The 27,752-nt window shown below is 35.7% G+C and overlaps 1 protein-coding gene across 14 annotated transcripts in view; it reads left to right on the forward strand.

The window, feature by feature from the left end:
• CCDC102B (coiled-coil domain containing 102B) overlaps positions 1–27,752 on the forward strand; it is a 201,760-nt gene that overhangs the window by 159,853 nt on the left and 14,155 nt on the right. The gene's annotated exons all lie outside the window — the stretch shown is intronic.

The following is a 27,752-nucleotide window of genomic DNA, read 5'->3' on the forward strand; positions in this document are numbered from 1 at the left end:
TAACTATTTTTTTAAAAAAAGTATGAATGGAAGGGACAGAGGAACGAATCAATGACCTTGAAGACAGAACATTAGAAATTATTCAATCCAGGGGCGCCTGGGTGGCGCAGTCGGTTAAGCGTCCGACTTCAGCCAGGTCACGATCTCGCGGTCCGTGAGTTCGAGCCCCGCGTCGGGCTCTGGGCTGATGGCTCAGAGCCTGGAGCCTGTTTCCGATTCTGTGTCTCCCTCTCTCTCTGCCCTTCCCCCATCATGCTCTGTCTCTCTCTGTCCCAAAAATAAATAAAAACGTTGGAAAAAAAATTAAAAAAAAAAAGAAATTATTCAATCCAGAAAAAAAAATAGAGCCTTTGCTAACGGGTTGAGATGGGTTGAGGTCGTAACAAAAGATCGCATTCTTCCACCTTTGGAAGCCAGTATAAGAGAAGAAGTAAGTGTGGGGCTGAAGAGAACTCAAATAAATAATGGGCGAAAATTTTCCAGATCTTAGGATAAGAGTCAAATCTATAGTTTAAAGCATAGTAATCCCCAAACAGCATAAACTCAAGAATACCCACATCAAGAAACATCAGTCGAATTTATGGAAGATTAGGAAAAAGTAATCTTCATAGCACCTAGAAGGAAATTACACCTGACCTACAGGGGGGAAAAAAAAAGATAACCTGGGTGACAGTAAATATCTCATCAGAAACCACAAAAGCCAGAAGGAAGTGGCATACAATTGACCAAGTTCTACACCTGTCAACTCAAAATGCTGTACTCAGTGTAAGTATCCTTCAGGACGTCCTCAGTGAAGGAAGACTAAGAATTTGTCTTCAGCAAGTAAGCACATGAAAAATGTTCAACACATTAGCCATCAGGGAAGCGCGAGCGAAAACCACAATGAGGTATAATCGCACACCTTTTACAATGGCTGAAAGAAGAAATAGTGACGAAGGCAACGCTGGTGGAGTTGGAGAGCTCCTGGGCCAGACTTTGTTGCTAGAGGGAACGTAAATGATACAGACGCATCGGAAAACAGTTTGGTAGATTCCCACACAGCACCTACTATGTCACCAAACAGTTGCGCTCCTGAGCACTTCTGTCAGAGAAATGAAAACATACTCACAACCTGTATGTGAATCTTTAAAGTAATTTTATTTGTCAATGCCAAAGCTTGGAAATGTTGTCTGTAACGTTCTGTGCGTAAAAAAAAAAAAAAATAAAACAAGCCATACACCCATACCTTGGAATACTCCTCAGGAATAAAATGGAATTAACTCTTGACTATGTAGCAATCTGGATGAATCTCCGAAGAAGTATGTTAAGGAAAAAATGCCGATCCTGTCAACAACGTAGTCTGTGATTTCATTGTTATAACATTACTGAAATGACAGAATTTTAGAAATGAAGAGATTTGTGATTGCCAGAGATTAGGGGATTATGAGAAGGAGGGAGTGTGTGTACAAAATGGCAACATAATGCATTCTTGTGATGGAAATGGCCTATTTGGTCAAAATATAGATTATATAATTGTCACTATCTGATTATGATACTGTACTATGCAGTTGCAAAATGACACCATTGGAGAAAACTGGGGCAAGGGCACATGGAATTTATCTTAATTATTTCTTACAGCTGCCTAAGGATCTACAATTATCTCAAAAATTCAATAAGCAAATTCTGATCTCTTTCAGTATGGATGACAAGTTCCACCTTTTCCACATACTCGTCTGAAAATATGCATTCCTAATTTTATTTCCATTTTTGGTGTCCAAGAGACCTTGGTCATAGTTGTTATCCTGGTAATACCTTGCTGTCTGACCTTCTAGCAATTACATAGGGTTTCTGAGTCTGTCTGATTATCTGCAAAATAGTGTTTAACAACTTTTCTAAAGGATTAATTCATCTGTATATGTAAAGTACTAAAATTGTACATTACATGTTAGGCACTCGATAAATACATGTTTTCTCCCTTGCCATTTCCATTTCATTTAGTAACTTCCAAGTTGTGTATGTTCTTCCTCTTCTCAACTGTAAACTCGTTTGAATTTAAGGATAACTGTACTGACCAGTTTCCAGCTCAAGTAGGTTTCCCCAGATTTTTTTGTGATGAGGTGGGCGAAAATATAAAGAACATAAAAATGCTTTTATTCTGTGCTTAAAAAATATTTTCTAGGTGTTTTCTTAAATTATAGTTCAATCTTTGATTCTGTGTATATTGTATGGTACATACTGCGATGGGTCTAGTAATCGACTGACTGCTGTCTACATGGAAATGAACCTGCCCTAGAGAACTGCCTTCAGTGAGGGATGTAGAATTCATCCAGAATTATAGTTAAGTGCATGTTTTCAGCTGTATGGGAACCATGTAGCAGATCTGCCTGATGCTGGGGGAGTTGACCTAGTTATAAATTTTAAATGAAGAGATGCCTGGGATTTTAGTTACTGCCAGCGTTAAATAGTATCACCTTTGACTGGCAGGGAGTTGTATAATTAGAAGTCCAGTGCCATCATAACTTAATTTTCCGAGATTGTCACAATAGATGCTAATCTAATTTGATTTAAATCTGTTGTACCTCATGCCTCTTACTGACTTACATGTTGTAGCAAAGTGAGTTAGATTACTGAGAATACTCTAAATGTATCAGAAATAATTATATAATTTTGAAACAGGATACTGATGGTTGAAAGCAAGTCAATTTAGAAGTCTGTTAGTGATATGGATTTGAGTATTCTGGCACATGCTAGGTTTATATTGACAAAACTCAGGAAGCAGAATTTCTAAAGAGAAATTTGATATGAGTAAGCCATTAGAGAAAAATAATATTCTGGGAAAACTGAAAATTAAACTGTCACACGTGGATATGCATTCTGGTTATTTAGACAAACACAAATCTAAATAGTCCAATTATCCAAGACCAAAACTGTCACTTGTCTTGCATTTACAGAAGACTGACGAATATAAAATTGGGTAACAGATGAAAGCCTGTGATGATTATCCAAAAAGTATTAGGTGGCTTGAATAACAACTTTCCTTCAAAAAAGGCTTAGAATTGTGCAGAGTGGGTGAAAGTATTTAAAACTCCTTTGCATAGATACCCCATGAGCAGTGTTTTTTCCTGGTGGCCAGTTGTTCAGAAAGCTTTCCAGCTATATCAGATTGATGATTTATTTACAGCCTGAGATTGTTTTCTCAACCGTAAGTTTATCCAAAAGATACAAAATGCTGGTTCGAAGGGGCACATGCACCCCAATATTATAGCAGCACTATCAATAATAGCCAAAGTATGGAAAGAGCCCAAATGTCCATCACCTGATGAATGGATAAAGAAGATGTGATACACACACACACACACACACACACGCGCACACACACACACACACACACACACACACACACACAATGGAATACTACTTAGTGATGAAAAAGAATTAAATCTTGCCATTTGCAACAACATGGATGGACCTAGAAGGTATTATGCTAAGTATGAAGTAAGTCAGAGAAAGAAAAATACCATATGATTTCACTCATATGTGGAATTTGAGAGGCACAACAGATAAACATAGGGGAAGGAAAGGGAAAATAAGATAACAGAGAGGGAGGGGTGCCTGGGTGGCTGAGTGGGTTAAGTGACCAACTTTGGCTCAGGTCATGATCTCATGGTTTGTGAGTTCGAGCCCCACATCGGGCTCTGTGCTGACAGCTCAGAGCTGGAGCCTACCTCAGAGTCTGTGCCTCCCTATTTCTCTGCTCCTCCCCTGTTCACGCTCTCTCTGTCTCTCTCTCAAATAAACATTAAAAAGAAAATTTTAAAAAAAAGGACGACCATATCAAGAAACTAGTGGCTAGTCACCCGAGTCCTAAAGATATTCCCAATTTTCCTATTATACTCTACCATCAGGGGTTAACTGAAGAAATTCAGTATCCTCTGCACTTCTTCTTGAATTCATTTATTTTTAATAGGGTAGGATATTTCTCTCAATTATTAGAAAATCTCCTATATTTTAAATATTTAAGCAGTAGAAAATACTGTTAATTAGATAACCTTTATAAATATAAAAATTTAAAACTTTATTCACAATATGTTGTTATCCTGGTAAGCATGAGTGGCTGTTGTAATAATTATTTCTTATCAAGTTTTTAATTTTAATTCCAGTGTAGTTAACATACAGTGTTGTATTAGTTTCAGGTGTACAATATAGTGATTCAGTAATCCTATACATTACCCAGTGTTCATTATGGCAAGTGTACTCTTCAATCCCCATCTCCCACTTCTCCCACCCCCACTTCCCATCTCCCCTCTGGTAACCATCTGTTCTCTACAGCTAAGAGTGCATTTTTTGGTTTGTCTCTCTTTTTTTTTCCCTTCATTTGTCTTTTTCTTAAATTCAACATGGATAAAATCATCTGGTATTGTCTTTCTCTGAATGACTTTTTTATTTGCTTGGCATGTTACTCTCTAGCTCCATCCATGTTGCAAATGACAAGGTTTCATTCTTTTTTATGGCTGAATCATATTCCATTATAGACAGATGGATAGATAGATAGATACCACTATTTCTTTATACATTTGTATATCAATGGACCCTTGGGTTCCAAAATTTGACTATTATAAATAGTGCTTCAGTAAACATAGGAACACATATATCTTTTTGAATGAGTGTTTTCTATTCTTTGGGTAAATACCCAATAGTGCAATTACTGGATAATAGGCTATTAATTTTGGGGGGAACCTCCATGCTGTTTTCCACAGTGACTGCACCAGTGACTGCATTTCTACCAACAGTGCACGAGAGTGCCTGTTTCTCCACATCTTCACCAACACCTGTTTTTTCCTGTGTTGTTGCTTTTAGCCATTCTGACAGGTGTGAGGTGTCATTGTAGTTTTGATTTGCATTTCCATGATGATGAGTGATGTTGAGTATCTTTTCATGTGTCTGTTGGCCATCTGGATGTCTTCTTTGGAGAAATGTCTGTTAATGTCTTCTGTCCATTTTTAAATAAGGTACATTTTGGGAGTGTTGAGTTGTATAAATTCTTTATATATCTTGGATACTAGCCCTTTATTGAATATGTTATTTGCAAATATCTTCTCCCATTAAGTAGATTGTCTTTAGTTTTTTTTTTTTTTTTGATTGATTCCTTTACAGTGTGGTAGCTTTTTATTTTGATGTAGTCCCCAGAGTTTATTTTTGCATTTGTTTCTCTTGCTTCAGGAGACATATCTAAAAAGAATTTGCTATAAACAGTGTCAGAAAGATTACTGGATTACTGGATTTTTTATTGTTCCAGGTGTCACATTTAGGTCTTTAGTACATTTTGAGTTTATTTTTATGTATGTTTTAAAAAAGTAGTCCAGTTTCATTCTTTTTCATGTGGCTGTCCAGTTTTCCCTATACCATTTGTTGAAGAGACTTGTCTTTTCTCCAAGAGTAATTGATCATATAATCATGGTTTTGTTTATGGGCTTTCTATACTGTTCTAATATTCTATGTATCTATTTTTGTGCTGGTACCATACAGTTCTGGTTATTACAGCTTTGTAATATAACTTGAAATCTAGAATTCTGAGACCTCCAGCTTTGTTTTTCTCTTTCAAAATTGTTTTGGTTAATTCAGATCTTTTGTGGTTCCATACAGATTTTAGGATTATTTGTTCTAGCTCTGTGAGGAATGCTGTTAGCATTTTGATAGGGATTGCATTAAATCTGTAGATTGCTTTGGGTAGTATAGATGATTTAGCAATATTTGTTCTTCCAACCCATGAATATGGAATATCTTTCCATTAGTTTGTGTATTCTTCAATTTATTCTTCTCACGGTTGTATAGTTTTCAGAGTACAAGTCTTTCACCTCTTTGGTCAAGTTCATTCCTAGGCATTTTATTATTTTTGGTGCAATTGTAAATGGGACTGCTTTCTTAATTTCTCTTTCTGTTGCTTCATTATTGGTGTATAAGAATGCATTGATTCCTGTACATTGATTTTGTATCCTGCAACTTTACTGAATTCATTTATTAGTTCTAGTAGTTTATTGATGAAGTCTTTAGGGTTTTCTATATATAGTATCATATCACCTGCAAATAGTGTAAGTTTTAATTCTTCCTTACCAATTTAGATGCCTTCTGTTCCTTTTCTTCCTTATCTGATAGCTTTGACGAGGACTTCCCATACTAAGTTTAATAAAACTAGTGAGAGTGGCTACCTTGTCTTGTCCTGATCTTAGTGGGAAAGCTCTAAAATTTTCACCATTGAGTATAATGTTAGCTTTGGGTTTTTTATATATGCCCTTTATTACGTTGAGGTATGTTCCTTCTAAACCTACTTTGTAGACATTTTCTATCATGAATAGATGCTGTATTTTATCAAATGTTTTTTCTGCATCTATTGAGATTATCATATGGTTTTTATCCTTTCTGTTAAAGATGTGATGTATCACGTTTATTGATTTTCAAATAGTGAACCACTCTTGCATACCAGGAATAAATTTTCCTTAATCATGGTGAATGATTTTTTTAATGTATTCTTAGATTCAGTTTGCGAATATTTTGTTGATGATTTTTGCATCTATGTTTATCAGAGATATTGGCGTGTAGCTTTCTTTTTTTGTAGTATCTTTATCTGGTTTTGGCCTCATAAAATGATTTTGGAATTTTTCTTTCCTCTTTTATTTTTGTAAAAGTTTGAGAAAAATAGGTATTAACTCTTCTTTAAATATTTGGTAGAACTCACCTGTGAAGCCATCTGGTCCCAGACTTTTGTCTGCTGTAAGTTTCTTGATTATTGATTCAATTTCAGTGGTGGTCATTGGTCTGTTCAAATTTTTTACTTCTTCCTGATTTGGTTTTGTTAGGCCATATGCTTCTAAAATGTATCCATTTTTTTTCTAGGTTGTCCAATTTGTTGGTATATAATTTTTCATAATATTTTCTTACAATTGTGTTTCTGTGATGTTGATTGTTTTTCTCCTTTCTCATTTCTGATTTTGTTTATTTGAGTCCTCTCTCTCTCTCTTATTTATTTATTTACTTATTTACTTATTCACCTATTTATTTATGTGTCTGGCTAGAACTCTATCAGTTCTGTTGATCTTTTCAAATTACCAGCTCCTGGTTTCATTGATCTGTTTGATCTGTTCTATTGGCCTTTTTTAGTTTCCATATCATTTATTTCTGCTCTAATCTTTATTATTTCCTTCCTTACACTGGTTTTGGGTTTTGTTTGTTTTTTATTTTGTAGCTTCTTTTGGTGTAATATTAGGCTACTTATTTGAGATTCTTCTTGCTTCTTGAGGTAGGCTTGCATGGGAATAATTATTTTTAACAGTAATGGATCAGATTAGTTTTTATTTTCAGTACTGACCTGCTTAAGTTAAAAACAGTTGAATTACAGGCTGTGGCCATTTTGTATGTGTTTTTAGCAGGGGTTGACGTACCCTGGAAAAAGAACAATTCTCCAAAGTCCATATTTGAGTCTCCAACTTTAGGTTTTCTAGTAATCGCCACAATAACAATTATCGTATGAAAGAACTAAATCAAACAAGTGATAAAGCACGATAATTACTCTTACAAACTATTTTATCAACTATTAAGAGTATGTCTTACAAAAGTGGAAGGTGTCATCTGGAGGTGAGCATAGATAGAAGAAAGAAAAGGCCAAAAGCAAAGGGAAGAAGAAAAGCCTTTTATCTATGCATCTTTGCCTTAAATATTAAAAAATAATGGAAGGTGATCATATAGTTATTAAAATACATGTTTCTGTTTTCTTTCATAGCGAGAATCACTAGATATTTATACCTAATGTTTATGGATGCTTTGTAGGCTCCCTGTGCTTTATAAGCCCTTAACATACATGATATCATTTCATCAACACATCAACTCTGTAAGAGAAGTATGATTATAGTTTTTTCTTTTTACAGATGAGAAAGCAGGCTCAGAAAGTTTAAGGAATGTGCCCCAGGCTTCACAGCTAGTACATAGCAGAATTAGATTTAAACCTCACACCCTCATAAATCAACTAAATATTTTAAGCATTTTTCATCTTATTATTTTGAACTTATTTTTTTGCATATTTTTAGCGTAATTCTCTGATGTTAGAATACCAAATAAAAATATACAAAGCAAACAAAAATGGCTATATGATGTGGTTAAATAATGATACAATACATGGTTCTAGCAACATTTTATTTTTCAATATATTAAAAATATTTTAACCATGATTATCATTCCACCAATTAAAAAAATCATCAAGCATCCTTAAAAAGGAAATGATTATGTGCAATACAAAGGCAGGCTCTACATTGCCACACTTTAGAGAATTTGAATCTGAACCACTTGGGTAAGAATGTAAATAAATAAGACAATTATTAATACTCAGACACTGTAAATTCATGTCCTGTAGCACAGAGAAATAAAATGGGAAATAATATTCATTATCACTGACTTTTGTAAGGTGATCCTACAATCCTGAACTTTTCTTTTTTTTTAGGTCTGATTCTTTAAAATTTTCTATATTTGTTCTGCATTTTCTCTTCTTCTGAGACAAATTCTGGCCTCCCCTAAGGTTTATCCTCTTGTAGGTTATATCCATTAGTTCAAGTTAAGTAGAAACCATTGTCATTCAAAACTCCTTAAATCGGATACTTTGACTACCCCTGAAGGGAGAGGGAGGAGTTATTTCTTTCTTTCTTCTATTTTATTTTGTGGAGGTGAGGAGATGTAGAAGAGTATGGCTGGAGGTGAGATAAAACCAAGTACATTAAGAAACTAAAAACTGAAAAAACAAAACAAACAAAAAAAACCTACTTAGTTCTAGATACGAGCCATTTAAAATTTTCCTTACAAGTGATTTTGAATTCTGGTCAGAAATAATTATTGGAAACCAAATTTCAAATAATACTCAAGTCTATACTTTGACCTTTATCAAATCTGTTGGGAAGATCTTTCCTCAACCATAAATGTCTAAGAATTTTTCAGTAAAAGGTCAGGTGAGTTGAAGATTCTCACGTAATCGATCCATACTCATTGACATTTGTTTTTGAATTTGGACAAATGTTCGTGTTGGACTTTGGCTCACTGACATATTTGAGTAATTGATTTTTTAACTGACTCACACTTGAGAAATATCCTTTCTTTTCTAAAAGAGAAAACTTAAACTACAGATATAAAACTACACTAACACACACCTCTAATGTTGGTACCAAAACTCAAAACAATATTTTGTCAAGACTCTTAAACTTTTAACCTTATCAAGTGACTAAAAACATTGAAACATCTCAAAATCATAATATATTTATAGTGCACCGTGAAAAAGCATGTTTTACATAGATGTTTAATCTTTCCCTGTCAGAGAATAAATAAAATTCTACAAACATTGAGAATAATGGTGACGCACAAGGAATAAAGGTGACAAAAACCAATCCTACTTTCATACATTGGTTCCTGGGCGTATATATTCAATGTACTAGGACACAGCCTCATACATTGGCCATTGGCCTACACTATCTGCCACAAATAGGGGACAGTGTCCTACCTTGTAGAGTATCTCCCTCAAGATGGAAAACATAGATGTCATTTGATAAACCATTCCCACTTTCTCAGGCTTTCTGTTGACTTGTGATTGATATTTGGAGGACCGGTCTTGGTAATGCACCCATTTTTTATTTCCTTTGCTGTTAAATGTGCCCGAGCTTTCAGGTGATGTTTCATAGGAATTGATGTTGGTAAACCAGTTTCTGTGTAAGGTTGTAGATCATTCTGCTGGCTGAGACAAGAGAAAAGACAAACAAGAGTACTTGTCAATTTACGTGACAACTATACATTGCCTCCTACAGAAAGGGTCTGGTCTATTGTCCCTAAGTGGCTGTCGGTTGAGCCTCCCAGATCAGGCATCCAGCAGGTGAATAGCTAGATCAGCTCTGCTGGGAGGAAGCCCATTCCATTGGACCTAGGCATATCCTGCAACCCTGATATTATGGCAACTCACCCGTTATTCAAGCACCAGTCTGGTGGAGGACTAAATATGACTCATGTTGACCGGATGCCAACATCTTTCCCACCTGGTTGCTAAAATGCCTCTTCTGTGGTGGAAAATCTGGCAGATATGATATGGGAATCAAAAAAAAAAAAAGCCACACCTTTTATGTCCAAAACCATCTGTCCATCCCTATGCCTCTTGTACAGACCTCTTTATCTTTAGTGTTTCAGTTTTCCTTTGTCAAGGCCCCTAGCCAAGAGGCCAGTGGTTCACCGCTTTCCAGTCAGTTGTATGTATACTTACCTTCGGTCACTTGTCCCTTCAATCCACATTGATGACAAGTGTATTTCTCCAAATACTGGAAGGATTTTTCCTCATCGTTGTCCTTTAGAGCCACCACTGAGTAGGTTTGTAGTAAAGTAGCTTCCTTTTTTATCTCATGCTAACCTATCAAGATGACCCTCTCATGGGTCATCCCTTTTGTTTTTGTCCTTCTACATTAACTCATTGAAAGATATTGCCCGTGGACTCATATGTGTGAACTAAGAGAGAGGCATCCATGTCATATAGAGAGGTACCTTGAGGGTTTGGTCCATCTGTATGTGTAAATTACTGTTGTCCTCTGCACCTGTTGGGCCTGATCCTCAGTATATTATTTCCATTAAAAGAAGAATTGCTATTAAGTCTCCCTGATTTTATAGTTTCATGGATGAGGTAATATCCAGACCATGATGGGCAGCTCCAGCCACAGAGTCACTTATTGTCCCATGGTCAGGACTCATTCTCTACTAGGAACTGGTTTTATCAGATGAGGAGCTAGTTTTCCAATAAAAAGTAGTTCACTTCTGGAGATGGCATTGCCTTGTTTGAGAACCCTCAGGGTCTGTTCTGTGACTCCTCTTTGGGGGTCTGTCAAAGACTCCACAATACATTCTTATCTGTGACATATTTTAATGCAACAGCTTGGACCTGATGCTCCCTCCCTTGCTCTAGGCCCCACTCAAAAATGCCATGCTTTAAGTTACTCCGTAAATGGGTCAAAACCTTATTTCCAAGTGCGGCATCTCCAGTCTCCAAGGCCAACCATTCTGCCTCTTTCTTAGTGTTGTTAACTTGTTCCTCACCTTAGAGGTGATGATTCAGCATGCTCCAGAAAACTGGGTCCCTAAACATTTTATTGGAGTGGTAGGATCCTTAATCTGTGTGAATGAACTTCCTACTCTCTGACATGCCTGTGAGCTATTGGGGCACCCAGAGCACTTCCCACTTCTTGTTCATCATATGTAATTAGTATGATGTCTTCAATATCATGGACCAATGAGATGTTCTGAAGAACATCAAGGTCATTTGAGGTCCGGCAAGGATACGACATCCAGAAAGAGAACGTGAGATTGGGTTACCACTTGATGACATTTGGCTGTCCATCATCACCCACCATTTGTCTGCTGTTTCCCAGGGCCATGCAGGTGGATTGTGTCTACATGGTGTTTGAGGAACTCGTTTCTGCAGTCCCACTGGGACAGGATATTGCTTCAAGGTGTTCAAGTGCATCCACTCAAATAAGCCCTTTCTAGGTTCCAAGGTCCCACTGCTTCCTTCCCGGGGCCCTCTGGAGAACTGTCAAGACTGTTTTGTCTCCTGAGAAGCTCTTCCACATAAGATTAATTCCTGGGACTGGAGACACTCAGTCTGCCTGCTGGATTCAGGAGATAAGAGCTTCTTTAAACACAGTCAGGAACAACTTCTGGCTTTAATAACATTCTGTGATTTGAAAATTGGCTGACCCGAGCCTGTCAGCTATTTTCTTTATGGCTTCCAAGTCATTTAATAAAATCTGGCCACATCCAAAATCCATATCATTACCATTGCTTCTATATCATTTAACTGTTAAGCGACTACATAAGGTGTTTCTCCTTCAACTCTATGCTTCCCCTCAATGTTATCCTAGATCACAGGTGAGAATCATAGTTTGTATCCAGTGCCACCAGGGGTGGGGGGATCCATTCATTCAAGTACCAGAATCACATCCAGAAGGTCTGTATTTTAGGGCCACTATTAGTACAGTTGTCTTCATTTGAGTCTTTCCAGAAAATACATATTTTTTTCATTCTCTCTCTCCCTTTTGATTTCTTCACTGGAGTTAACCATAATATGTTTCTTTTTTAAAAAATACAATTATCTCTTTGAATTATATTTTGGCCCTCATGTATACACTAATATTTATATTTTGATATGTGGATTCATTTTGCTACTCTGAGGCAGAGACTTTTACTATGCTATATGCCTTAGTTATGGAACGTTGTCACTATGGGTCTCTGCAAAGTCCCTGTCTTCTTTGTATTCATTCATTCATTCATTCATTCATTCATTTTTTATTGTCTATACACCCTCTCTTGCATGCATTCCCCACATAGGCAACTATTGCAATATGTATCTATTCTTTATATATATTCTTGAAAATGTACATTTTAAACTGTCATAAGTGATATTATCATATGCCTCATTCTGCTTATTAATTTTTAAATTTAACATTATCTGTTATCTTTTAAGATTAATCTCTGTAATTAATGTACCTCTTGGACACAAGTTGTATTCATCATAATACTTTTTTCAAGGGGCACCTGGGTGGCTCAGTCGGTTAAGCGTCTGACCTGGTTTCAGCTCAGATTGTGATCTCACGGTTTCGTGACTTTGAGCCCTGTGTCAGGCTCTCTTCTGGCAACATGAAGCTTGCTTGAGATCCTCTTTCTCTCCGTCTCTCTCTACTCCTCCCCCACTCACGCTATCTCTCTCTGAAATAAATAAGTAAAAAAATAAAATAAAATAATACTTTTCTCAAATTCTTTAGCATGTATCATCTTAGAGTAAGGGCATTTTCCTACATAACCACAATTATCAATCCTAAGAAGTTATTAGCTGTAATATAATCAAGATCTGGTTCATATTTAAATTCCCTCTATTGAGGAATGTCTTTTTGATCCACTTGTCTTAATGCAGTTGAGTTTATTAATGCATAGGTGTTATCTTATTTAATCACCCTTTTACTCTAGAACTGCTTCTCCCACTATTTCCTCATACATTACTATTTTAAAAAATCAGATTAGTCCGGTGGCAGAATACACCACATTCTGGAGTTGTCTAATTGTTTGCTAATAGTATTGGTTATTCTTCTATGTCCTGAATTACCGGTAAAGAGGAAAGTAGGTCTAGAGCAGGATTTCTCAACCTCAGCACCGTTGACATGCTGTGAGGTGTTTTTCTTTGTGCCGTAGGACATTTCGCAGTATCCCTGGCTTCTGTCCACCAAACGCTAGTAACATCTCTCCAGATGTAATGACCAAAAATGTCTTCAGACTTTACTAAATGTCCCCTTTGGGTAAAACCACGCTGGCTGGGAGCCACTGATTTACAGGCTAGTTACAGTCAGACTAAACATTTTTTAGCAAGAATACCATGTACATTATATACATATTTCTTATGAATCACATAAAGAGAAACATAATGCAATGTTGTTCTGCTGTTAGTGATGCTGAACATGATTGCTTAATTAGGGTGTGGATTTGTAGCTTTCTCCCATATGATACTCATTTTGAAATTAGTGAATGATCTTTCAGAAAATTGTCTGATATCCTAAAAATACCCTGTTCTCTAAATATCTTTTCTCTAAGGATTTTGGCACCCGTTGATTGTTTTTATCTGAACTGGTTATAATTGTTATAATTCATAGTTTCCACTATCCCTCTACATTTATTAGCTGGCATCCTTTTGCAACAAAGAAAAAAAAAGTTTTTAAAAAGTCTTCTCTTTGTCTCTTTTTCTATCTTTGAGTTGTATTACAGAGTTATGAATTTATTTTTATTCGATGTATTATATGTTAATATTGATTTCACATTTGATGTTCAAATTGCCCCCAAATTTAGCCAGTAGGAGTCCTTTGAAGCTGGAACTAGTGTCCTTATGACATTTTCCCATTAATCGCCGAGTGATTAACTGTTTTCAGACACAATTATGTTCTGGGTTCATCTTGTACTTTCTAGCTAGCTTCAGATCTGGAGGCAAGGATTTCTCAATGTGCTATGGTTTATCTTACTGGAAAGATTTGGGTGCTGAACATGTTAATTTCCCTTGCAGTATATTTCTGTAGACACGTCCTTTCTGTAGACAGAAAACTGAAGTCACATTCATATTTCAAAATTTTCATTTAAATTTAGCATTAAGTATTTATTGCTGACCTTTTCTGCTGAGGTATAATTTACACACAATTTAAAGAACAGATATTGAGTGGTACTGGTCAGTGCATCATGAAATATGTAAGCATTTGTAAAAAGCACACTCTTTGCAAGATATGGAATATTTCTGCCACCCGGTAAAGTTTTCGAGTTTACTAACGCCCCTTCCCAGTCAATTTCCCACCTTAGAGGTACCACACATTTTGCCCATTGGGCAGCACTTCATATAAAGGGAAACATGCCTAATAATACTTGATGGCACCAGCCTTCTTTTGCTTATTATATCATATTTGGTTTCATATGTGGTGTTTCACGTATCAATAGTTTGTTCCTTTTTACTTACTAACAATATAATAATACTCCATTGTATGAATACACCGAAAGTTGTTTATCCCTCCTCCTGTGGCTGAACATGTTTTTGAAGATTTTGATTGTAAAGAATACAACTTTGAATATATTTTATTTACGTTTTATGGTCATGTTTTTATTAATCTTGGGAGTGGAATTTATATCCCTAGGAGTGGAATTGCTGGTTGATAGATAGTACAGGTAAAAACTTAAGCTTTTAGAAAATTACCAAACCACTTTCCAACGTGAATGTCTCATTTCTTAATTTTTTTGTTATGTCTTTTCTTTTTAAAACTTTGTTTCTTTCCCAATAATGATGATACATAAAGTTATTTGTTTTGTCTTAAAACATACCTAAGGGGCGCCTGGGTGGCTCAGTTGATTAAGCGTCCGACTTCCGCTCAGGTCATGATCTCACAGTTGGTGGGTTTGAGCCCCACCTCAGGCTCCATGCTGACAGCTCAGAGCCTAGAACTTGCTCCAGATTCTGTCTCCCTCTTGCTCTGCCCCTACCCCACTCATGTTCTGTTTCTCTCTGTCTCAAAACTAAATAAGCATAAAAAAATTTTAAAAAACATGCATAAAATCGTTACAAATTCACAACATCAATGTTATTACCCATAATAGTCCTCTTAAGTGGAATTAAAGATTTCTGTGCAGCCCTAACTGTTCTCAGAATATATCCCATTGGATATTAAATGAGAGTTTTGTGTTAAAAATCACTTGAAAAACTATATTCCGGGTTATGTAATCAATATGAAATACACTCTGTTAGTTCACTTGTATCCAATATTATGGTTTATATTTTTTTCTCTTTTTGCTTTCATAGAATTTATGTTGGAGTGTGGTATTATAGTTTTCCTTTGTCCTATGATAGTTTCATGAGGAGTATTTTCAGCAGGTGAAAGTATTTTTTCCTATCTATGTTGTTGCAAATAGCAACATCCGGCTCTTTTTTATGACTAACATTCCATTGTGTGTGTATATACTTCCCTTCTTTATCCATTCATCTATTGATGGACACTTGGGCTGCTTCCATAATTTGGCTATTATAAACAATGCTGCAAAAACCACAGTAGTGCATATATCCTTTTGAATTACTGTTTTCATATTCTTTGGGTCAGTAACTCAGGAGTGGAATTACTGGGCCATAATAATAGTAATTCTATTTTTAACTTTTTGAGGAAACTCCACGTTTTTCTCTGGAATGGCTGCACCAGTTTGCACTCCCACCAACAATGCACCAGCTTCCCTTTTCTCCGCATCCTCACCAACACTTGTTACTTCTTGTGTTGTTAATGTTAGCCATTCTGACAGGTGTGAAGTGATGCCTCACTGTGGTTTTGATTTGCATTTCCCTGATGATGAGTGATATTGAGCGTCTTGTCATGTGTCGGTTGGCCGTCTGCCTGTCTTCTTTGGAGAAAGGTCTGTTTATGCCCTTCTACCCATTTTTTAATTGGATTATTTGCTTTTTAGCAGTTGAAAAGTGTTGATCTTTATTTTATTTTCTACTTTTAGTAGTTTTGTGTGGATATTGAATTTCTTTTTGTTTGTTGTGATGAAGGGGGTAGGGTTTTCCTAGACAAGCGACAATGACAAGTATTTCTGTGGGAGAAGGTGGAATAATGAAGAGGGTGGGTTGTGTACTTAATTTCCTAGTTCTAGAGTGCTCCCCTTTGTTGACACACAACGGACTGGGTTTTTTGTTTAAGCTTTTGGGTAGGGGGATGCAGATTAATCTGTATTCTTATTCTTTGATAGGACCCTTAAGAGCAACTTCTTACTTTCCAATTTTTCTTTACCTGGAAATACCCAAATGACACTCTTGCCTTCTAGGATATATCTCCCCCATAACTGGTACCACCTCAAGACTGACAGCTATTATCCTTTGTACTTTCTAAGCTCCTTTCTTACATTCCTTCTAGTAGAGGATTTTCTGGTCCTCTCGGTTTGAGGTTTACTCTCAGTGTTTCCTGGTGGAGGGTGATGTGACTTCCCCTGCAGCGGTCCACCCTAGCTGGGGTTCCATCTAATGCCCAATTCCATCTGATTTTGCTCCTGCATGGTCTCTGGAGAGGACTCTGCAGCTCCTGGATATATATTGTAACTCTTACATGTGAATCGGGGTTTCTAAAAAACTAAGTCTCAGGGCGCCTGGGTGGCTCAGTCAGTTAAGCATCCAACTCTCGATTTCAGCTCAGGTCATGATCTCATGAAATTGAGCCCCTCATTGAGCTCTGTTCTTTTTTTTTTTTTTAAGGCTTTAAAAAAATTGTATTTATTTATTTTTTTATTTTTATTTTTTTATTTTTTTCAATATTTGAAATTTATTGTCAGATTGGTTTCCATACAACACCCAGTGCTCATCCCAAAAGGTGCCCTCCTCAATACCCATCACCCACCCTCCCCTCCCTCCCACCTCCCATCAACCCTCAGTTTGTTCTCAGTTTTTAAGAGTCTCTTATGCTTTGGCTCTCTCCCACTCTAACTTGTTTTTTTTTTTTTCCTTCCCCTCCCCCATGGGTTTCTGTTAAGTTTCTCAGGATCCACATAACAGTGAAAACATATGGTATCTGTCTTCCTCTGTATGGCTTATTTCACTTAGCATAACACTCTCCAGTTCCATCCACGTTGCTACAAAGGGCCATATTTCATTCTTTCTCATTGCCACGTAGTACTCCATTGTGTATATAAACCACAATTTCTTTATCCATTCATCAGTTGATGGACATTTAGGCTCTTTCCGTAATTTGGCTATTGTTGAGAGTGCTGCTATAAACATTGGGGTACAAGTGCCCCTATGCATCAGTACTCCTGTATCCCTTGCGTAAATTCCTAGAAGTGCTATTGCTGGGTCATAGGGTAGGTCTATTTTTAATTTTTTGAGGAACCTCCAGACTGTTTTCCAGAGTGGCTGCACCAATTTGCATCTCTGTTCTGCCAGCTTGCGATTCTCTCTCTCTCTCCCTCTATCTCTCCCTCTCTCTCTGCCCCTCTCCTGCTCATGCACGCTCTCTCTCTCGAAATAAACAAACTTTAAAACAATAAAGTAAGTCTCTGGGGCACCTGGGTAGCTCAGTAGGTTAAGTGTCCAACTTCAGCTCAGGTCATGGTCTCGCAGTTTGTGAGTTCGAGCCCTGCGTTGGGCTCTGTGCTGACAGCTCAGAGCCTGGATCCCACTTCGGATTCTGTGTCGCCCTCTCTCTCTCTCTTCCCCCTCCACCACTCGTGTTCTGTCTCTGTCTCTGTCTCTCTCTCTCTCTCAAAAATAAACATTAAAAAATTAAAAAAAACAATATAATAAGTCTCAATTATATTTGCAGAATGAGTGATTTTATTTCTTCTTGTTGACTTTTGGAGGCTGTGTGGAAAGATGGGGACTTAGTCTGTGGTCATGTTCTAAGCTGTGTAATTCCCAAAAGATACTATTTTTTGACCATGAATGGTCATTTGTTATGGCATTGATTATAGAAAATAACTTCAATAAACTTGTTTATTTGGGTATGGGAAAACAGACATCTAAATAACTTATAGGTCAAAGAAATAAATTTAATGGGATATAAGATTGAAAGATAAAACACTGAATTCTTGAGGGATTCTGCAAAATTCAGGGATATTTATAACATTAGTGACTATATTAGGAAACGGTTATGTGCACCATGGGATGGTGACTCTCAGATCTCAATTACAGGGAGTGTAATTAACCCAGAATTCTAACTGCTGTACTCTGAAATCCAGGCAATAAGATCATGCTTCCCACAGGCTACTCCCAACAGAGGGCAGCCTCCTTGTTTCTGGGAGATGTGACCTTCTCGCTAACAGCTCCTCTGTGACCTCACCTAACTCTCTTTGGACTGCAATGACATCTAAGATGATTCCACCCAACTGTCTTTTCTTCCCTCTCTCCCCCTGACTCAAAGTCAGCCCTGATTGCAATCTAGCTGCCCCCTGCCTCTCCTGACTCCCTTCTCATTTTCTCTCCGATGCATTCCTCCTAATAAAGTCATTCCATTTTTAATCCCATTGTATAGCTGCTTCTTGGAGTACCTGGAATAACAAAATAACAACGACAAAAAATTCAGGAGCTAATATTCTAATAGAAAAAAATAGAAATGGCTGTAGAAAGAAAGGAAAAGACAATATTAGGAATTAATAATATATTTAAAAAGTGTATTACAGTCAACAAAACCAGAAGTTGGTTCTTCATTAAAAAAAAAAGAAAAAAGAAATAAACTGAAATGAAATTCAAGTAAAATTAATCAAGATCTATAATTAGAAAAAGCTAGTAATTAAAAAGGGACACAGCCTTAGAGCAGAGATTTACAAAGATAAGGAAACACTATGAAGGGACAGTGCTAATAAAAATAAAATCTTACATGAAATAAATTATTGATTGGAAAAATATAGCTTACCCACTATGACTCTTATATAAATAGAAAGCCTGAATTTATTTATAACATTATATAAAGTAAATTAAAATTAATAAATTAAAACTCTTCCTACAATGAAACTCCAGTATCAGAATGCTTTATGGTTACATTGTACCATTCAAAGTAAATAATTCCAATTTTTTTAAATGTTTTTAATGTTTTTATTTATTTTTGAGAGAGAAAGACAGAGTATGAGTGGCAGAAGGGCAGAGAGAGAGAGAGAGAGAGAGAGAGAGACACCCAGAATCCAAAGAAGGCTTCAGGCTCTGAGCTGTCAGCACAGAGCCTGATGCGGGGCTCAAACTCATGAACCGCAAGATCATGACCTGAGCCAAAGTCAGACACTTAACTGAGTGAACCACCCAGGCATCCCAATTATTCCAATTTTATAGAACATATTCTAGAAGAGAAAAAGAGGAAAAAATTTCCAACTTTTTCTACTGTATTTAATCCTAATGTTCCACCTAGGCAAGTATAAGACAGGAAAAGTACAATCATTCTCACATGTATATGTAGAGGCAATAATATTAACCAAGTAGAAGGAGTCTTAATCTCATAGTAAATAAAAACGGTTGATTTGTCACAGAAATGGAAGATATATTGTAACATTGGGTAATTTGTCACATAAATCAGCACATTAAACAGAGTAAAAGAAAAAAATTATATGGTTATCTCAAAGATTACATAAAAAAATAAAAACAGTTGCTACAACTTATTTCATTATTGTACAGAAAAATATTTTAGCACACTAGGAATCAAGAGGACTTTTAAAACTTGATAGAGTAGCAAAATTTTAGAGCAAATTCTTTATTTAAAGATGGAGTATCAGAGCATGCTATCCCTTTCTTGATTCAAGATTTTCCTTCAGATGCCAGACAGTTCAACAAAAAAAGAAAAATAAATAAAATAATAAGAATTGGCAAGATACAAAATTGTAATTATTACAGATGACATAATTATCTATTTGGAAAATAGAAAGTAACCTACAAAATATAATTCACAGGAGTTTAGGGATACTGCTGGGTATAAGATCAATTAAATATGTATACACCAGCAAAATTTATATTTATATGTATATTGTGTATATAATACATATAATAAATAGAGTAGTATTTGTGCAATGATTGGTAGACCAAAGAAATAGAATAAGAGACGAGAATCCGAGCCACACACGTATGGACAGTTGATCTATCAACAGATTTGTCATTGCAAACCAGTTGTGAATAGGGAGCTGGTAAAAAGTGCTGACTTTAGACTAAAGATGAATGGAAGGAATTAACTCGCCTCATTATAATATTAATCTTTTGAATGAATGATCTCATTTTAATGTAAAAAAATAAAGATTGTGTAATTCTGGCTTAAGACAAACTATGTTTTATTCTTATGTATTTTTTAAAGAATTCATCAACGTATCTTTTAAAAAAAAGAATTCATCAATGTATCTCTTTTGTGCAATTTCCCCCCAAATCAGATACTAAAAAGCAGCATATCTGAAACATAAATGTGTTCTACTAAGTCATTCTTGATGTAAAGTAGTGATGTAGGGGAAGCTCGTAAGTCCTTGCCACCATTTCATTTTTAATTCATTGTCCTTTTCTACTATTTTCTTCTGTAAATTATATATGCACTTTTTTTCTCCTTTACAGCTCAGTGTTAATAATTAAAGTTATCTTTCTATTTTATCTGAACCATCAGAGTACGTGCAGTTAGTCAATATACCTTCTAGGTCAAATGATACTGCGAGCTATCAAAATCTCCGAGACAACCTGTTTGTTAACTCTGGGGCCAAGAGAGTTTGTCTACTTTTAAATTTAGTTTTAGGAGAGATTTTGGAAATAAGGAAGGTCTACCTTTCATAGCTTGCTTAATTTCATCTTTCTTATAATGTACTTATTTTCCTACCACAGATCTTGCTAAGAACTGTGTTACCATAGCTTTCCTTAGTACTCAGTACTACTGGAGGGTGTAGTTAGCCCATGGCAAAATTAAGGTCCATTAGACCTACCTTACCTAAACCTCTGGTCCTGTTCTCATTGGAACAAAACCCGTATCTTTAAAACTCTGTTGTGTTTCACTTCTCAAGTTCTGGAAGCACTGCTTCTGTGAAATTCATGCCTGATCAAGTTTATGAGAAATCCACTGCAGCATATCAGAGCTTGGCAGGAGAGGTGCACAAAAGCATCTTTACACTGTTTTGTGTTTAGGTTATCGCTTTTCTCTGGTTGTTGTAGGACATGTTCATAAACAGTTTTCTATGCTTGACATAATAACAGCGTGTTTATTCACATTTTAAAATCCTGACAATTACTAGGATATGAATAGATGATTATTATATCACCTATATCATTGTTCGATGATTGCACATTGAAATGGAGAAAATTTTTGTGTATGAAATTTTGTAACACCGGTAAGAATTTTTTCGACTGCCACACCATTGTTGTAAAACCAGGGGTCCAAAATACCCATTTTGAGTTTTTCTTTGTGAAATCCGTAAGTTTTCTCTGCCAGGGTATAAGCAAGTCTTTATAAATGTATTTCTCTTGTCATTCTAATATGTATAGACTTATTTATACATAGAAACACTGTTTTTTTTTGTAATTTTCTTGCATTGCTTTTGATTCATGTTCAATCAAAAGTATGTATTTTGGCCTCCATTTTATTGAAGTATAATTAACATATATTGTCTACCTAGTATCAGGTATAGAATATGATTTGACAATTCTATAAATTACTCAGTGCTCATCATGATAAATGTTCTTTTATCCCCTTAATCTGTTTCACCCATCCCCCAACCCACCTCCCCTCTGGCAACCGCCAATTTGTCCTCTATATTTAAGAGCCTGTAATTTTTTGTCTCTTTTTTCTTTGTTATTTCATTTGTTTTGGTTCATAAGTTCCACATATGAGTGAAATCGTATGATATTTGTCTTTCTTTGTCTTTATTTTACTTAGCATAATACCCTCTAGGTCCATCCATGTTGTTGCAAATATCAACATCTCAGTCATTTTTATTGCTGAGTAATATTCATATATATATATATATATGTATGTATTCATGTATATATATGTATATATATAAATGTATGTATGTACATATACATATACATGTACATATACATATACATACACATATATATAAACACCACATCTTCTTTATTAGTTGCTGGACAGTTGGGCTGCTTTTACGTCTTAGGTCTTGTAAATAATGCCCCAGTAAACATAGAGATGCATATATCTTTTCAAGTTAGTATTTTTATTTCCTTTGGGTAAATACCCAGTAGTGGTACCCATGACTGGATCACATGGTAACCCTGTTTTTAATTTTTTGAGGAGTCTCTTTACTGTTTCCCACAATGTCTACACCAGTTTGTGTTCCCACAAACAGTGCACGAGGGCTCCCTTTTCTCTGGCTTTCCTCTTTTTTTTTTTTTTGAAAAAAATGTTCGTTTGTACTTTATCCAAATTTATAACTTTTGCTATGAAAGACACTAGTAAGATAATTAAAACACAAGCCAAAGATTAGTGAGACATATTTGCAGAACATATATCTGGTAAAGAGTAAATATTCAAAATACAAAAATATCTCTTTTTTTAAAAAAGCTTTTTATTTCATTTTTTTAAAAGAAGTTTTAGATTCACCACAAAATCAAGGGGAAAGGGGAAAGTGTAGAGATTTATGCATCCCACTCCTGCACATGCATAGCCTTCCCCACTATCAGATCCCTCCCAGAGTGGCCCGTTGTAACAACTGATGAACCTACCCTGACACATCATTATCACCCAAAGTCCACAGTTTACATTAAGGTTCAGTATTGGTGTTGGACATTATATAGATCTGGACAAACATAACGTATCCATCATTGTGGTATCATGCACAGTACTTTCACTGCCCTAAAATTCCTGAGCTTCACCTACTTATTCTCCTCTATCTTCAGCCTCTCCTTTAATCCCCTGCAACTTCTGAAAAGCACTAATATATTTCCGTGTCTCTCATAATGTTGCCTTTTCCAGAATGCCATATAGTTGCAATCATACAGTATGAAGTCTTTTCAGATTGGCTTTGTAGTAATATGCATTTAAGATTCCTTCATGTCTTTTCATGGTTTGATAGCTCACTTCTTTTTTCGGCTTCATAATATTCCACTGTCTGGACATATCTCAGTGTATCCATTTGTGCCTCCTGAAGGGCATCTTGGTTGCTTCAAGTTTTGGCAGTGATGAGCTGCTATAAACATCCTTGTGTCGATTTGTGTGTGTGTGTGTGTGTGTGTGTGTGTGTGTGTGTGTGTGTGTGTGTGTGTGTATTTTTGTGTGGACATAAGTTTTCAGCTCCTTTGGGTAAATACCAAGGATCATGATCACTGGATAATATGATAAGAATGTTTAGTTTTGTAAGAAACCTCCAAACTTCCTTTCCAAGTGGCCATATTCTTTTGCTTTCCCACGAGCAAAGTATGAAAAGTTGCTGTGGCTCCACGTTCTTGCCAGCATTTGGTGTTGTCAGTGTTCTGGATTTGCATCATTCTAATAGTTGTGTATTGGTATCCCATTGTTTTAATTTGCATTTTCCTGATGATGTATGATGTGGAGCATCTTTTCATATGTTCATTTGACATCTGTATATCTTCTTGGTAAGATGTCTATTATTTATACATCATCAGCCTATTTTCAATTGGGTGGTTTGTTTTCTACTGTTGAATTTAAAGAATTCTTTGTGCATTTAGGATGACAGTCCTTTATCATATATGCCTTTTGCAAATATTTTCTTTCAACCTATGGTTTGTCTTCCCCTTCTCTTGACATTGTTTTTCACAGAGCAGCCATTTTTAATTTTAATGATCTAGTTTATCAAATTATTTCTTTCATGGATCGTACCTACGGCTATGTATCTAAAAAGCCATCTCCAAATCCATAGTCATCTAAATTTTCTCCTGTGCTACATATCTTCTATGAATTGTTACAGTTTTGTGTTTTAAACTCTCATTATAATACATTTTGAGTTAATTTTTGTTAAGGGTATAGTGTCTGTATCTAGATTAATTCTTTTGCATGAGGATCCCTCTTCTATGTAACTTTGGCACACATTTTATTTCAAATGACTTCTGGGGCTCCTTGCTTTTAGAAATTTTCCTAAGATTTAAAATGAAATTAAAGTAAGTAAAATACATGTGACATTACCCGTTACTAAAATCATTTATTATTCTCTTGACTTTTGGTAGAAGAGGGTGTGAGCTGTCAACTGAGCTGTATTTAACTGTGGACAAGTGGGAAGTAGATTTTTATTTAGCAGAGAGTTTACGCAATTCTTTTCTTTTCTTTTCTTTTTTTGATTCTAAGTCTTGGTTAGAGGAAGAATGTTAAAAGACTCAGGGCAGGCTGACATCAGTAATATGCACAGTGCATTAGCTTTGAGTTGCCAGTCTTTGCACAGAATTGCTTTCCCTCTGAATTAATTTGCTGATAAAGTTGAAGCAAGGATCAAAACCCCAAACTACATCAAAAGAAAACATTCTTTTGCTGTAAAGTAGTACAATGGATTCAAACGTGTTGGTTGTTACTGCTTGCAGATACATTCATACATTAGCAGCTGTTAGCGTGGTATAGGTAGAATGAGGTCAGGACTGGAATCAGAGAGGACCTCTGGGTGAACCATAGACCTGGCTCTCTGCCTACCTTGAGAATTACTTCTACTCTAAGGACCCCAGTTTCCTCATGGTAGCAAGTACAAACTTACAGGATTATTGTAAGGATAAGAGCCTATATGGTTCTTTACCAAGAATATATATTACCCTCAGTAAAAGAGTAATCATCTTACTGCTGGGAAATAGCAAGCTTCCTGCCTTTTACCTTTAACTTCCAAAAATCATAGTTTGTAGTCCGATTTTATGGCTGACTTGGCTGAAATGAAAATTCTGAATATCTGCAAATATAGTATTGGCATATCCACGTCGGTTGCAGGTGACTCCTCACTGGCCTACAGAACGTCACACAGTGCTCTCTGTTGGGGCTTTCCTCAGTTGACAAGGTCCATTTACAAAATGATCATCATCTTGATAAAATAGGAAAAAGAAACAGACTATTTTCATCCGTCCTTATTTGATTTGGCCATTGCTATGTTTTATTCTTTAGAAAACAAATTTATCACATGGAATATTTGAGTTTGGAATAAATATTTCCCCTAAATAATAGAATTTCTGCCTCATAAGACTAGGCTCTAGGAAGTATTTTCTACATTTTATAAATGAAAAATGGAGGCTTTCAAGATTAAGAGAATTGGGACCCAACTCTAGGTCATTTTGCCGTAAGTCTTGTCTTTATGTCACTGCGTTCACCTGTCACAAAATGCAGTGGAACTATGCTGAGAAATGACTTAAGAGTAAAGCTGAGAAATCCTCCTGGTGTTACGTACTGTCGGCTAAATGACTGGTTCTTCTAGGATGCTTTCTTAATTTTGTTTTGTGTGTAATTGTTGTGATTGAAATATAGGAATGCTGTTTCCTAGAGACTACCATTGTGTACTTTCTCCTCATAGATCACTTACGTAGCTTGTGTCGGGTCCCAGGCTCATGAACAAAATGGCACAGCTCTGGTTTCATAAACCTACATTCTAGTTATTGCATTGGTTGGGATCTTTGATGTCTTCTCAAAATTGTCAAGCACTAATAATTGGTGAATATCGAGTGAGTAGGTGTAAATGTTTATAAATGACCCCGTATTCTATCTTTAAGGATAATCATAATATTACGTTTTCCACAAGCAACTCAAATGATTGTTGTGTTCACACTTGCTTTCAAGAACCACTGCCTGCTTGTCCAAATTCCTTTTATATCCTACTCTACCCCACACCGTGATTGAACACTTGCCTCTTATAATGCTCAAACCTATTTCCTGCTTCCTCTATTGGAACACTCTTGCCTTGATTCTGACTCTTTGCTTTCTTAAACTCCAGATTTCAGCTTATATTCTATTCATTCAAATAACCTCTGATTGCCTAATTTATCACAGGCCTTTCTCAGAACACAGGTTGTTTCCTCCTCCGTGAATCTCTACCCAATTTATACCTATGTGTTTATTTGTATTTTGGAAATAGAATATCCATTGCCTCTTACATAATAGACACTCAATAATTGTTGAACACCTGAACAGTTGGGTATTTATATATTTTTCTTGGTGCTTAATATGTATAACATTGGAAATCATTAAAGCAACAAATATTTTATTGATTACTCTGAAGAGAATATATTTTTACCTTAAAAATTTTAGAAAACATTTTTTCAGTAATTTTTCATATTACCTGAAATTTAACAATAGTACCCATGATTAGTTATAATTCATAGAATTTTAGAGTTAGAATTCAAATATTTTAAGATGTTCTCTTGATCAGTAGAAGCAAATCAATGGAATTGCATTCAATTTGGTGATTCTTGGAATTGCTTACCATAAATCTGAGGGCTTAAAATAGTACCTGATGTTTATTTTGTCTTTTTAACTTGCATTTAGTTGAATGGCTTTTAATGTGGTAGATTTTCATATGATTCTTGGAAAAGAATAATTTGATAAGAAAAAATTTTGTGAAATGAAAACAGAAATAAAACTGCTTATAATATCAGGCACCTGGGTGGCTCGGTCGCTTAAGCATCCGACTTTGGCTCAGGTCATGATCTTGAAGTCTGCGAGTTTGAGCCCTGCATCGGGCTCTGTGTTGACAGCTCAGAGCCTGCTTCCGATTCTGTGTCTCCCTCTCTCTCTGCCCCTCTCCCGCTCACACTCTGTCTCTCTCAAAAATAAATAAATGTTTAAAACAAATTTTAAACTGCTTATAATATTTGTGATGTTCCAATTTCCACATAACCTTTACTTTTTTGCTGTGTCTTGTATACATAAATTTATCATATAATCACACTGTGTTAATAGGCTGCAAACAACAAATAATCAGACGTGATTATTTAAGATTTGTTGTTATGACTGGTAAAATCATTCCTTTATTTTTTTTAAAGATTTAGAGTTTATTCAATCAAACAATCTATTACTTTTTTAAAACCTTAGTTCTATCTGTTACCTGTTATTAGTAATAAAATGGACTTCATCAATTTCTTTTAAATGCCTACAGTTTCATAATGCCCTGACATACCATCATATTATATATCCCCTTGGCCAAAATATATATTTTTCCCCAAATTAATTTTTCTTTTAAAATTTTTTTTTTTAATTTTATTGATTTACTTTGAGAGAGAGAGAAAGCATGAGTCAGGGAGGGGCGGAGAGAGAGGGAGAGAGAGAATCTCAGGTATGGATCCCAAGCTCTACACTGTAAGCATGGAGGCTTGAACCCACAAACCATGAGATCGTGACCTGAGCTGAAGTTGGATGCTTAACCAACTGAGCCATTCAGGCGCCCCTAAAATTAATTTTCATCACTAAGTTAATGATTTTTTCTTACAGCTTTATTATTTTAATTCTCATAAGTGACATGATGATAGTCAAAAAGTTTAAGCATGAACCTTAATAATTAAAGAAATGTCATGTTGGTAATTGCATTTTGAAATACTGTTTTCACCTTAAATCCCCCAATAGATACTCCACATGTTTAACCACATCGTCTAAAATTTGGTCCCTTAGTTTATGATATTTAGTTGATACACAAGGTCCAGTCTCAAGAATGTAATTTTTGTTTCCTGTTTTTTAGAAGCCAGAACATCTCTTTGATTTGGGAACAGACTGTTTTCTATAATAATGGTATAATTATGTGTATATGAAAAAGGTTGTTTTAGAAATGTTTTAATGCAA

Source organism: Felis catus, chromosome D3, assembly GCF_018350175.1.
Source record: "Felis catus isolate Fca126 chromosome D3, F.catus_Fca126_mat1.0, whole genome shotgun sequence".
Classification (NCBI taxonomy): domain Eukaryota; kingdom Metazoa; phylum Chordata; class Mammalia; order Carnivora; family Felidae; genus Felis; species Felis catus.